Source organism: Arvicola amphibius, chromosome 5 (assembly GCF_903992535.2).
Source record: "Arvicola amphibius chromosome 5, mArvAmp1.2, whole genome shotgun sequence".
NCBI classification, from domain to species: domain Eukaryota; kingdom Metazoa; phylum Chordata; class Mammalia; order Rodentia; family Cricetidae; genus Arvicola; species Arvicola amphibius.
In genome coordinates this window covers 84,251,674-84,264,772 of record NC_052051.1, presented here as the reverse complement: position 1 = coordinate 84,264,772, position 13,099 = coordinate 84,251,674, and the positions used below count along the sequence as shown (strand labels likewise).

The 13,099-nt window shown below is 53.2% G+C and overlaps 1 pseudogene; it reads right to left on the bottom strand.

The window, feature by feature from the left end:
* Positions 1–679: 679 nt before the first annotated feature.
* LOC119815438 lies at positions 680–1,507 on the bottom strand (annotated as a pseudogene).
* Between the last annotated feature and the right edge of the window lie 11,592 nt (positions 1,508–13,099).

The window sequence follows — 13,099 nt, the reverse complement described above, 5'->3', positions numbered from 1 at the left end:
TCCCTGATCAAGATCTCACCTTTAATTCCAGGCAAATTTGGAATATAATCCTTCCTCAGACCCCTCAGCGCTTTCTTTTTACAAAGTTTTTAATATATATGTATGCTTAGACAATGTTGTTTGATTTAATGTTTCCTTATAAGGAAAAGAAACTATTTTAAGTTTTCTTTCTTTTCTTTTTTAAAGATTTATTTATTTAATACACATTGGGAGTTTGCCTTCATATATGTCTGTATGAGGGTATAGCTGGAGTTACAGACAGTTGTGAGCTGCCATGTGTGTGCTGGGAATTGAATCCAGGTCCTCTGCAGCCAGTGCTCTTAACTACTGAGCCATCTCTCCAGCCCCCCTAAGGTTTCTTTTCATTATTTAGATAGTTTCACAGTTGTTTTCATATGAGCTCTGCACAATTATTAAATTCATGCATGTGCATGTGTACCTGTGTGAGTCTATGTACATGATGCCCAAGGAAGTCAGAGGGCATCGGATGCCCCTGTAACTAGAGTGAGAAGTGAACCACCTGTTATAGGTGTGGCATCCAAACCCACAGCCTCTGCAAGAGCAGCAATCACTCTAACTGCTGAGCCTTCTCTCCAGTCCCATTTGGGAGAATATTTTAAATGGATCTTTTTTTTAAGTTTTGTAATTATATTTATGTACAGAAAACTCAGCAGTACATTTAACCCAGTTTAGTGGCGAGTTCTTTGGCCTTTGCCTTTTCCAGCTTGGCAATTCGAGCCACAGATTTGAACCCAGAACGTTGCCTCCCCAGTGGCGGTGAATCTCATCCTATCTGTCATTGTAGTTGGTCCTAATAGCTTCCACCAGTTTGGCCAGAGCACCAAGTTAACCCGTCTTCTGAGTGAACAACATGTCTTCCCATGTGAAGGCAACAGTGGTGCACATCTTCCTATGGACCAGCCGCCCCAGCCTGGTCTTTCCCTTAATGATGCAGTAGGGGACCCCCATCTTCCAACACATGGCAGGCAGGAAGACCACCAGCTCAATGGGGTCTATGTCGTGGGCAATCACCACCAGCTGAGCCTTCTTGTTCTCTACCAAGGCGGTGACTGTATTGACGCCCGCTCGAAGGACAGGTGGTCTCTTAGTTGGGCCATCCCCTTTGCCAGCAGCTTTCTTCTCAGCACGGGCCAGCAGCCTTTGCGTCTTCTCCTGCTTGGTCTCTGGCCTGTACTTGTGGGCAAGTTTAAGCAACTGGGTAGCTGTTTGCCAGTCCAGGGCCTGGGTGAACTGGTTAATGGCAGGAGGAACTTTGAGCTGCTTGTAGAGGATGGCCCTCTGCCGCTGCAGCCTGATGTAGCGGGACCATTTGACGAAGCCTGTGAGATCTCTCTCAGGCTGGATGTCCTGCCCAATCCCAATGTTCTTAGGCCTCTTCTCAAACAAAGGATTCACCACCTTCTTTGCCTCTGGCTTCTTCGTTACGGCGCGGGGGGGGGGGGGGGGGGGGGACCTTCTTTCCCTTGGCCTTCTTTCCTTTGGGCATCTTGCCGGGCTAGAGGAGAGAGCTTAAATGGATCTTTTACATTGTTTGAATGCCATTGGTAGAAAACAGGAAGAAAAATGATTATTATTATTATTATTATTATTGAGACAGGGTTTCTCAGTAGCTATGGAGCCAGTCCTGGAACTAGCTCTGTAGACCAGGCTGGTCTTGCACTCACAGAGATCCACCTGCCTCTGCCTCCCGAGTGCTGGGATTAAAGGTGTGTGCCACTGGGCTGGAGAGATGGCTCAGAGGTTAAAGAGAACTGACTGCTATTCCGGAGGTCCTGAGTTCAATTCCCAGCAACCACATGATGGCTCATACCCATCTACAATGAGATCTGGTGCCTAGAACACTATATACATAATAAATAAATTTTTTTTTAAAAAAAAAAGGTGTGTGCCACCACCGCCTGTCTCCAGTATTATTTTTTAATCATGTTTTTGAATGTCTGTGTGTTCATGTACATCACGTGCATGCAGACACCGGAGGAGGCAGGGAACACGGGGTCCCCTGGAGCTGGAGTCAGGGGTGATTGATCTATTCCTTTGATACCTTTTAACTAACCCCATTTTCTGAGTTCTAATAGTTTTTCAACATCCAATGGAGTCCTTTGAGTGGATAACCTCTAGGGTAAGGAGGAACCAGCGTTGCTATTTACGAAGATGTGACCCGGCATCTGTCTCTGGAAACTGTTTTCATTGCACTGTGGCCGAGTCATTGATGATATTCTGTGCAGTTTTGGGTCATTCACATACTGCCTTGAACTCAGTGCTACTTCTGTGAATGAATCCACTGAACTTGATTTAGCCATTCTCTTGTCGATGGCACTTGGTTGTTCTGACATCGCGACTGGTAGTGTGTGCCTGGGAATATGGACTTGGAGCACAGGCTAGCTTCTGGACTTCAAAGATGGCTGGCTTGTGACTCAGCTAAGCTCAGATCTGTGTGGGAAGGCCGTGGTTTTCCCTGGGAGCTGTTTGGGCTGGGCTCTGTCTGACAGTATCAGGGCCATTCTGATGCCCCACCTCTTTCCAAGGTCTTGAGTCTGTCAGGCGTGACAGACTGGTTTGTTTATTTTTATTTATTTATTGGTTTGTTTATTTGTTTGTTGCTGTTTGTCCAAACAGTCTCATTTTGTAATCCAGATTAGCTAGAACTCAGTGTAGCCTACCCAAGCCTCGAATTCGAGGCTGTCCTGCCTCAGCTGGGGAGTGCAGGGATTATCCGAGTCACCGTGCCCCATAGGCTAGGTCAAGTAAAATAACGTTTCACAGTGGTCTTCCTTAGCATTTCTCTCCTTGTCCTTAAATGTTTGCTGGACAATGTATGTGTTTCCTCCCTCCCCACCCCCACAGGGTTTCTCTGTGTAGCCCTGTCTTGGAACTCGCTCTGTAGACCAGGCGGGCCTCTGCCTCCTGAGTGCTGGGATTAATGGTGGGCTGTATTTCTGCTTTTGTGGCTGTCTCTCTGTTGGATTCTTGGTTCTTTTCTGACCGTGTGCAGGGGTGCTGTATGGATTTCTGGGGCGTGTGCTCCCTGCAGGCACACAGCACACAGCGTTAGTCTGTGGTTCTCTGTTCACTTTCTCTCAGGTGTCTCCACCTTTCTCTTCCCTCCACCACTGGGCGGGAATGAGTGTGCGTGAGTGTGCGCGCGAGTGTGTGTGTGCCGGGGAGGGCTGTGCCCGTCAGAATCCCTATTACTCTGACGACCCTTCCAGCTCCCTTGTCCCCCAGGACTTTGGAGGACCCTCCCATTGGGGGTGAAGGCAGTCTGGTTTGGGGAGCCCCCGTGGGCTTGGGTCGGGCAGGATGGCAGGGAGGGTCCCCGCTAGGGGGTGATCACTTCCGCCGCCCAGCTGGGGGACGGCGCTCTCCGCTCCGCTGGGCAGCAGCGCCGCGGCTCCGACTCCCCAGGGCCCTGGGGTCGGGCGCTTCGAGGGGGGCGGGGCGCGGGGGGCGGAAGCTGCCGGCGCAGATAAGGCCGGGGTCGGTCCTGCGGCGAGACCGTGCGGGGACGCAGCTGGTTCCACCCCCGCACCCTTTACCACCCGGGTGGAGCCTCGGTGGAGTGAAGGAGACCCCACCTGCCCCAGAGCCGGACCCACCCAAGGGAGCGGTGGGGGATGGGGCCTATCCTGCTCCCTCGCCTCTGGACAAATAACAAGAGACAGCGACGGCAAGGCCGCCCCACCTCGGCCGTCTCAGCGGGAAAGCACAGAAATAAGCTCACTTCCCCCATAGCACTGTGGGATGGAAGAGGTTGACTTGGACGCTCTCTGAGGGTTTCCTTCATTTGGGGGCCCGATGTACCCCGAAGCCCTTGCTGGCCTTGCCACACCTTCCTGGCTGTCAGGCTTCATTGGTCCCCAATGTATGGAGGGGAAAAGGGTTTACCAAACTCAAAGCAAGCAGATTTTAGGCTTTGTGGAACCTCAGGTTTTTACAGTTTTGGGTAAAGTGTGAGGAAGATTACAAAGCCGTAAATACAGAATGCAGACTCCCTTCCTAGGGCTAAAGGGGTACAAACTAGGAAAGACGGTCAAGTCCGGTTTCCCTAGGCAGTACTCCCTGAAATGCCTAGCGGGGCTTACGTGCCTCTTCGCAGAGACCACCCACACAGGCAACTGGGCGGGAGGCCAGGGAGGAGAACTCTGCAGGGGTGACAGAGGCAGGAGGGACGTTGCTGTAGCTGCACCAAATCCCTTTTATGTCCAGACAGTGGTCCCTAAGCCTAGCGAATGTCAAGAGCAGCACAATATGAGGATAGGCAGCCACGGGCCTGAAGGTCCACGCCTTCAAACTCCACCCTGTCACTTAGCGTGCCCAGCCCCGAGGGCAGGTGGGAACAATTCCAAGGAGAGAAGGAAGGCCCTTTGGGGTTCCTCTGTGAAAGGCAACCTAACTGGAGTTGTACAAGAGCTTCAGGGCCCAGGCAGGCAGTGGGATGAAGGGGAGGAGCTTCCCCTGCCTCCTTGCAGGCCAGCTGGGAGTAGCTAACCCCTGCCGGACCGACGCTGTTCTGAAGCTGAGGGAGCTAGGAAAGAGGACTTTTGTTGGATACCAGTGAAGTCAGGTTGGACATTTCCAGGACAGGTTAGGCACGTTTCTCCTGTGTCTCCCAACTGTAGGGTCGAGTTACTTCCTCAGGGACCGCTCTTACTCACAGAAATGAGGCCAGGTGTGGAGTCACGGTTCTCTAATCCCAGGACTCAGCAGATCTAACTTTTAGGTCAGTCTGGTCTACAGCTTGAATTAAAGGCCAGCCAGAGCTACATAGACAGATCCCATCTCAGAAACAGACGGAGGCTCTTGCCGAGAACCCGAGTTCTAGAAGCTTCAGTACCACTCGGCAGTTTACAACAGAATATAACTACAGTTCCAGGGGGATGCGGTACACGTGGCGCACAAACACACGTGCAGGCAAAACATACAAACCCATGAAACAGCACCAACTTACAACAGAAACAACACTTACAGGCCCCTGGGGTCACCTATAGGGTAGCAGTTCCCAACCTGTGGGTCGCGACCCCCTTGTGGGTCAGAGGACCCTTTCACAGAGGTCGCCCAGACCATCTGGAAAACAGGTATTTACATTACAATTCACGGTAGTAACAACATTACACTTCCGAAGTAGCAATGGAACCATTTTATGGTTGGGGTCACCTCAGCGCGAGGAACGTCACTGAGGGTTGCAGCACCAAGAAGGTTTAGGACCTGTGGTTCTGGAGTCCATGCTACTGTTTCCTCTGCTGCAAGTCCAAGGAGGTAAAGGGGCCTCTGCATGGAGGGGCTGCTCCATATCTCCACACTCTGGTTCTGCATGGAGGGCTGCTCCACATCTCCACACTCTGGTTCTGCATGAAGGGGCTGCTCCACATCTCCACATTCTGGTTCTGCATGGAGGGGCTGCTCCACATCTCCACACTCTGGTTCTGCATGGAGGGGCTGCTCCACATCTCCACACTCTGGTTCTGCATGGAGGGGCTGCTCCACATCTCCACACTCTGGTTCTGCATGGAGGGGCTGCTCCACATCTCCACATTCTGGTTCTGGTTTTGGTTTTGTTGTTTTTTTGGTTTTTCGAGACAAGGTTTCTCCGTGTAGCCCTGGGTTGTCTTGGAACCTGCTCTGTAGACCAGGCTGGCCTCTAACTCAGAGATCCTCCTGCCTCTGCCTCCTGAGTGCTGGGATTAAAGGTGTGCATCAGCAATGCCCGGCCTCATATTCTGTTTTTTAAGTTGTTATCACTACCTTGAGAGCCTGTGTGTGCACGGGGGTGTGTGCTCGCACAAGAACATACCATGATGAACATGTGGCTATCAAAGGACAGGCATCTGCTCTCTCATTCCACCACGGGAGTCCTGGGGACTGGCCTCAGGTTGTCAGGATTGGTGGCAAGCACCTTTACCAAATAAGCCATCTTGCTGCCCCTGTTCGTTTGTTTTTAATAAAGAGTTTCACGCACCCCAGGCTGGTCTGGAACTTGCTGTGTACTTTAAGATGACCTTGAATTTCTGATTTTTCGTCTCCACCTCCCAATCGCTGGGATTACATGCATATATCACTATGTTCAATTCTCATTTTGGATTTTGTGATCTCTGTTCTTACAGAAACCTGAGAGAGTTTCCCCAACTCTGGCCTCTTCCAGGCAGGATCAGGATAGCACCAAAGCAGAGATCCGGGAAGGGATGACCCCTGGCCCGGCAGTGGTGGGGTTCTAAACAAAACAAATTTATCCTGGGCTGGTGGGCTCAAGGGCTCAGCTAGCTCCCTTTTGCAGGTTGGGTCACCTGCTTTCAGTCACTCCTCTGCTCTGGGCCTCAGTTTTCTCGCCTTTAAAATGGAGCTAATCCCACAACTGCAAGTACTAAGATGTTAATGAGCAAATGGACTGCTGAATGCCACAGACCATCTAAACAGGCATGGTGGGCAAGAAGTGCCAGCAGAAACGGGGGTCCCCCACAGCAGAAGCTGAACAGAGGTCTCTGTTCCCAAGGGGGAGCCCCTTGGTTGAGGACTGAGAAGCCCCATTATGGCATTCTCCCAGACCAGGAAAGGTCAAAGCAAGGCCAGGGGCCCTGGGGTGCTCAGAGAAGAATGGAGAGTCCAGGTTCTCACCTAAGTCAGTCAGGTGTTGGGGAGGAAGTGGGGATTTCTGGAGGAGGCAGGAAGGAGACTGTGGTACGGTACTGGCCACAGGATCACCAGAGGCCCCATTCCAAACCTTGTTTGCAAAGCTTGCAGCTTAAAAGTAAGCATTCCTTCTTTTTCAGATTCGGGATCTGTGGCTCAGGGAGGGGAATTCACAGGGCACACGCTCCTGGGTCTATTGCCTGGCTCTACAGACAGCCTGCTCTCCACCAGCGCTCACTGCCCAGCAAGGCTGCCAGTGAACTGGTGTGATCTTGTTCCCGTGTGGAGGAAACTGAGGCACCAAAGAATGTCAGTCTCTGCCACTGTCCCCAGGCGCTCCAAGATGGCAGCTGTCCAGATGTCACTGTGACGCTGGGGCTCATAGTGAGAGCGGAGAACTGGAGAAAGCAAGAGTTTACCACATCATAAGGTCGTCAGCAGAGGCGTCTGCACCCCTTCCTCACCTGTACCCCAAGAGTGGAGGTGGAGCAGAAGGAAAGACTCCTGATCGTGGACACCCCAAAACTAGAAAATAATTATGAAATTTCTCATATTACAAGTCCATAATACAAGTTTTCATCCTTTTTTTTTTTTTTTTTTTTTGGTTTTTGAGGCAGGTTTCTCTTTGTATCACTAGAACTCCTCTGTAGACCAGGCTGCCCTTGAACTCAGAGATTTGCCTACCTCTGCCTCCCGAGTGCTGGGATTAAAGGTGTGCGCCACCACTGCCTGGCTTCATCCTTATTAACATGGAAGGGGCACTCTTTCAGTCTTTTCCCTAAGTGGGCAATTCAGGGAGACACACCACGGTTCCATCCTGTGGCAGTTGGGGGTTGGGAAAAGAGCAAGGACAAGGTAAAGGCCTGGCCTGCTGTCACGGTGCAGGGCCATCTTGGCCTCTACTCCCTGCTTCAGCCATCGTCTCTCACAGACAGTTGTCCATCCTGCCCCACGGATCTCGTTCAGTCTCAGAGGCTCTCTCTCCCTCTGTGCCCTGAGGCTGCTGTTCTGACATCATCCTCGTGCCCTTTTGCTATGCACTCTGACATCCACTTTCCAGGACTGGCACACAGACCGGGGTTTTCTGTGCCTCCTAGGAGGCAATCAGGACCTGAGTTTCCTGGTCAGGGGTGCCCAGTCCCAGAGAGCAGTGAGGAGGTTTGGTGGGTAGATACCGGGGAGGAGGCTCTGGGCAGGAGAGGAGCCTAGGCTGCAGAAGAGATCTGGGCGCTGGCTGGAGAAGGCAGAAGGAAGGAGGGAAGGTTACGGGGTGCCCCGCGCTGCTGCCTGGCAGGTCCCCGTGCCAGGCTAGGGAAGTTTGTTATTTCTCCGGCTCTGACTTCCCCCTTTGATTTATTATAGCCATGAAATGCTCTGCTCTCTTCTCTTTTCCTTGCTGTTCCCCGGGGTTGGAGGAACACAGGCCTCCACAGGCCCTGGGCCTCAGCCTTACTGGACTACCATCTCTTTCCAAGGGCAGGGCCTGGGGACCAGGAGTGAGAGGTGAGTCGGGCAGACAGGGTAGGATGGGAGGGGCTCTGATCCTCCACAGGCAGGCTACCCCAAGCTGGGCAAAGGAGGGTAAAACAGTTCCACAACAACAGGCTTCCTGGGGTGCTAGAGATGGCAGGCTCAGAGGCTATAAAGGTCTCGGTCAGGGTCTGAAGGCCAGGTGTCTTCAAGTGGTAAATACGATATTGGAGACATGGCTTCTCTGTAACCCCTGACCCCATATTCTGACTTAAGGGCAGCCACAGAATGCCTGGCTCAGTCCAGTTTGTGTAGTGGGTCAAGAACCTTGAAGAAAAAAATGACCTGAGATCTGAGGGCCCAGAAAATTCTAGGCTCCCTTAGATCCCAGTGGGCCCTGCTCTTGCGAGCCAGGGTCTGTCTGCTCCTCCGCGGGCCTGGTGGCAGGAGCGTTTCTCCCAGCCCCGTGTGGTGCCTGTGGTAATGGAGCTGTTGGCGTTTTGCAATGGGCAGGGGGTGGGGAGGCAGTGCACACATGCTTCCTGTGGTGGCCGGGCGCTTCCTGTTTTCTCAGGCACCGGCCTTGCTGCTGCCGATGTGGAAATAGGGGGCAGCTGCAGCCAGGGCGGCTCCAGGCTGGGCACGCTGACCCTGCCCAGAAGGACTGAGGGGCCTAGCACCCTCAACTAAAGATCTAGCAGTGAGTGCCATGCCCACACTGACACCTAGTCTTGGCTTACCACAACCCTGTCAAAAGGGGGAAAGTCAGGCATATGACTCTGGTCAGCACCTGGGGTGACGGAGCCAGGCTGGCAGTGAGGGCACGTGGTTCTTGTGTCTTACTCTCTCTAAACGCCGCTCCAAGTCTCTTCCATGATCCAGCCCTTGGTTTCTGGTTTTGTGGAGTGTCATGGCAGCCATGATGTAAACTTCCTAGCCCGCATAGGCCCTAGTTCTAACATCGCTGAGGTTCACATTCCAAGAGCCACAACTCTGGGGACAGCACTGAAGCTGAGCCCCCCAGAGGTGGGACTTGGCATAGACCTTGGCAGAAAGGGAAACTGCCGAGACAGGAAGAGGGAAAGCCACCAGGTGGGACCCATCAGGACCAGTCCTGGTGTCAATGAACAGAGGAACAATAGTGGGTATCTAGTTGATCAGAAGGACACGGGGAAAGGATCTGACACCCCAACACCCTTCCTTAGAAGGTTGGCAGTCATTTGCAGGGTTCCCATCTCCCAAAGGGATGGAGGCCCACATGAAGTGACCCAGGAGCCTTGGAGGAGACCCACTTCTGTCCCTAGCTGTCAGCCTGCTTGCCAGAGTGAGATGGGTGTTGCCATTAGGGGCACGCCTTGAGGTTGACATCGCCTCTTCCCGAAGCTGTTTGCTTTGCTCATGAGCTGGTATTTCGAGAACAGAAGGGGATGACTCTGCTTAGTGTGGCCTTGCAGAGAAGAACAAAGCTTCCAGAAGGCTGAGGCCCAACCCCCTGGACCCTGGCGCGTTTGTGGACCAAGTTAGGTAGACCTCGTTGGTCTAGGATGCTGTGAGATGTGTACTCCACAGGAAGCTCCCTTCTAATCCCAAGATTTGCCAATCACAAGAGACCAGTCTCAGCTGAAGGAACTTTGGAGTCCCCTGACCCTGAGGCTCAGGCTAAGTGGCTGTGGGTCGGACCAGCCTGGCCTTCACAGTTCGTGCACTGGGTCTGAGTGCTGAGTTGGCAACATGGCAGCTGCCCTGGCCGTGGAGGCCCAGTTATAAATAAGCGCCATCTGGCCCGGTCATCAAGTTCTGCAGCCGCGCCTCCAGCCCAGCTGCATTACCTCAGTGACCACAGGTCTGAGTGCCCAGAGCTGGGCCCACCAGAATCCACCTACTCGGACCAAAGGCTGCCTGCGATCCTCGAACCTCAGGCTTTAAGCATCTGCAAGGCCCCTCAGGCCCAAGCCTCCCTGGATACAGGTTATAGACGGACAGGGCACATTCCTCCAGCACGGAGCTATTTACAAACCGAAACCGGGAGAAGTGAAGTGGCTGTGGCCAAAGTGGCTCCAGGCCCCCAGCCCCCACTCCCACTCCGTCCCCACTGGCCCAGCCCCCTCTCTCCGTGGCTTCCTCTTTCCTTCCCGCACAGCCTCCCAGCCTCCACTGCCTGGTCAGCTCTAGACTCTCTGCAAGCACCTCACAGTGACCTCTGACCCCCACAGTACTTTCCTGGGGGTCCCCTTCTTTCCATCTCAGGACCCTAACAATTGGCGCTCTTGGGGCTGTCCCCTCCCAGTGGTGCTAGCCCACCCTGGCCTGCACAAACACATTCCCACAATTCTCAGTTCCCTTTCATGCTTGGAAAAGGTCCAACCTCAATGGCCGCCACCGAGCTTCAGGCCTCCGCCCAAGGGTGTCTTCTCTGGCTGTTCTTAACCTTCGCAGTGGATATGTGGGGTCAAGAGATGTAACCAACTTGGGTGGTACTGGAGTCCCTGGGGCCCTCATAACATGCTTCTTGGCAGGGAACCCTGGCCATCATTCTATAAAGTTGAATTTCAGGCCAAGCTTGTGTGGTCCAGACGTGGCTGAGCCCAGCACTGCTTAGGAGGTACTTAGTAGGCAGGTTGGTACTTCAGAAGGCTCAAAAGACAAATAACTGGCAACACAAAACCATTACTTGGAGGCTGAGAGTGTAGCTCAGTAGGCACAAAGCCCTGAGCTTGGTCCCCAGCACCATAGAATCAGTTGTGGTGGCACACTTGTGATGCCAGCACTCGGAAGTACAAGAGGATCAGAAGTCCAAAGTTATCCTTTGATAAATACCAAGTTCAAGGCTAGCCTGGATGATATGAGACCCTGTCTCAAATCAAATAAAAAGAAAGCCTTTACTGAGGGAAGACAGCCTCCGGCACAGGGGCTCACAGTCCACAGCCGTGTCTGTCTCCGAAACAAAATGGTCTCGTTAGCATCATAAAGTGGAAACAGAGGCTCCGAGAGGCAGCTGTGCATCCAAGGGCCAGGTTAGAGGTTCACACCCTGTCTCTCTGTCTCTCCTCTGCCTGGCCCCTTCGCTCCTCAGTTTTTCTCTTGGCAGGACAGACATATCCCAGCTGTGACAAGGACAGAAACAGCGGAGATGACCCAAGGAGGAAGCAAGCCTTAGACCATGGAGCCACCTCCCCTAGCTACAGTACTCCTGCCCAGTAGCCCTGGCCTTCTCTGCCAGCCCTGTGCCAGGTGCCCAGTGTTTCTGTAGATGAGACTCATTTTCTGGCCCTGGAAACCTGTGATTGAATGGGGAAGGCAAATGAGCTACAAAATCCCAAAAGTTCCAAGAGAAGGCTATGGGGGACGAGAGGAGCAATGATGTTGCCCGGGATGGGAGAAGGGGTACCGGAGGGGTGCCTCTTGAGATGGAAAGCAATGCAGATGGGCATCCACGCTGAGTCATACCCCACGCCTCAGCTCCAGTGGGTCCCATAGCCTGGGTGCCTTTCTTTGCTCTTGACTTTGCTGAATTCCTACCCTTCTACCAAGGCCTCGGACAAAACCATAGCAAACCAGGCAGCCCTCACCTCCCTCCTACTCAGAGCCTGAACAGAGCCAGAGACCAAGTCTCCTTGTTCATAATACCCTTGCCAGCCCCACCCGGGCAGGCGTCTGCTCCCAGGCTCCAGCCCCCTTTGTCCTCTGCTCCGAAAAGCACCGTTTCCCTTTTCTGGGTGACCACATGCCATGCACAGGGAATTTCCATTGCAGCCTGCGGAGTGTCTGATTCACTCAGGCCCCTCACAAAATTAACTCCTTCCAGGCCCAATGTACTGGGCTCTCTCCCACCCAAGTGGGGAGGCCTGGGCGGCTGCACACTGACGTTAGGCCCCATAGCACGGGAATTGAACTCAGAAACCTCACTCTTAGCACACCTCATTCAACCCTGTCACAAAAACCTTAAACGCACAACCTCAGGGAACACACACTCTTCCCATCTAGCATGAGATCTGAGGGGAGGCAAACGTGGCCCCTTTCCACCTGTGCGGCCTGAGGTGAGCCTATTGTTTATCTGTAAAGTAGAAGAAACCCCTGCCCATAGCCTCACTGAAAAGACAGGGCCCACAGCAGTGGCAGCTCTTTCTTTCTTAGTTCTCCTTCTTGTAAAAAAACCCACTCATTCAGTCACAGGGTCCCTGCTCTTTCTTTTCCTGAGAACATACCGTTCAGAGACACTGCCTTTAGGGTGTCTTGTCCCAGCAGAGACAGGCCGTCTCCCGCTCGTCTCTGCCAGGTCTCTGAGTGCTTTCCTCTGGATCTCTAAGGACTATGAACTAAGGAAGATGCTAATTTCTGGAGATGGGACTAGGTCTTCTTTCCCAGACTGGGATGCTGGTATGTTATGCCCCACACAGCGTGCCTACTCCCTCAGTTAGCCTTGAGAAATCCCCACCTCCATGTCTAGAGGCCTCTCCTATGATGGCTCGCATCTGGGGATGAAGAGCCTAAGGTCCCTAGGAGTGGGTTCCTTGCTCTCATCCATGAGGAGGATGAGGGACAGGGATAGGAGGCATGCTGACTGCTTGGGAGCGGTGTGCCTGTTCTCTACAGGCCTCAGGAAGCGTTTGCAGAGGCCATGGAAGACGACACAAAATGTGGACTTTATCTTGGAAACAAGGCTGGGATATGGTTCTTGCTGGTGCCTCTCTTTAGAGCTGAGCTGAGCCTGAGCTCTGGAGAGGGGAAGGAAATCAATAGAAGGGCACACAGGCAATCCACGGGGGGCAGGTCCAGAGGACCTTAGATGGTAAGGGATGGTAGAGGGGGCTCCATAGAGGAGGGGGCCTAAGTGGGGAAGCAGCTCCTGTCCTCGGTGAGCAAGCTGAGGGTGTGGTGCTGCCCGTGGTGAGCAGACGGAAGTCGCTGTGGGTGGCGGTGGGTTTTGAGGTACCCGAGGCTGAGTGATGTGGCCAGGAGGTGAACTCCGCATCTGCGGCCTGGT